A 271-nucleotide genomic window follows, 5' to 3' on the forward strand; every position below is an offset into this window, starting at 1 on the left:
TGGAAGCTCTCCCATTGAAATCAGAACCAGATAAGTCTGTCCACTTTCTCCACTACAGTTTAACATAGTGCTTGAATCTCTTGCAAGAGCATAAGTCGAGAGAAGGAAATTAAAGGAGTAATAATTGGAAAAGAAAAGATCAAATTAGTGCAGATATGATATTATATCTAAAAGACACCAAAAATTCCACCAGAAAACTTCTGGAAATTATTAACACATTCAGTAAAGTGGCAGGTTGCAAAATCATTCTTCAAAAATAATTAAATTTTCT

This window comes from Nannospalax galili, unplaced genomic scaffold (genome assembly GCF_000622305.1).
Source record: "Nannospalax galili isolate Female #2095 unplaced genomic scaffold, S.galili_v1.0 scaffold453, whole genome shotgun sequence".
NCBI lineage: Eukaryota > Metazoa > Chordata > Mammalia > Rodentia > Spalacidae > Nannospalax > Nannospalax galili.